A 244-nucleotide genomic window follows, 5' to 3' on the forward strand; every position below is an offset into this window, starting at 1 on the left:
AAATGTTCTAAGAACATGTTTTTCTTTTCTGGGATTGTCATTACTGTTATAGCTGTAGTGTGGACTTATAGAATTAGAATTAGAAAACGGCGTAGTTCTAGTTATCGTTATCATCTTTGGTGTGAATGGGCCTTTACTCATGGATAAGCAATGAACCAATAAATGCGTGGATTGAACATTTGAATCCAGTTCCAGCTCAAAGAAGCTTGCGGGAAGAATTTCGAGGGCTTCCCCAAAACGTCTC

Source organism: Sinocyclocheilus grahami, unplaced genomic scaffold (genome assembly GCF_001515645.1).
Source record: "Sinocyclocheilus grahami isolate Dianchi unplaced genomic scaffold, SAMN03320097.WGS_v1.1 scaffold11027.1, whole genome shotgun sequence".
NCBI lineage: Eukaryota > Metazoa > Chordata > Actinopteri > Cypriniformes > Cyprinidae > Sinocyclocheilus > Sinocyclocheilus grahami.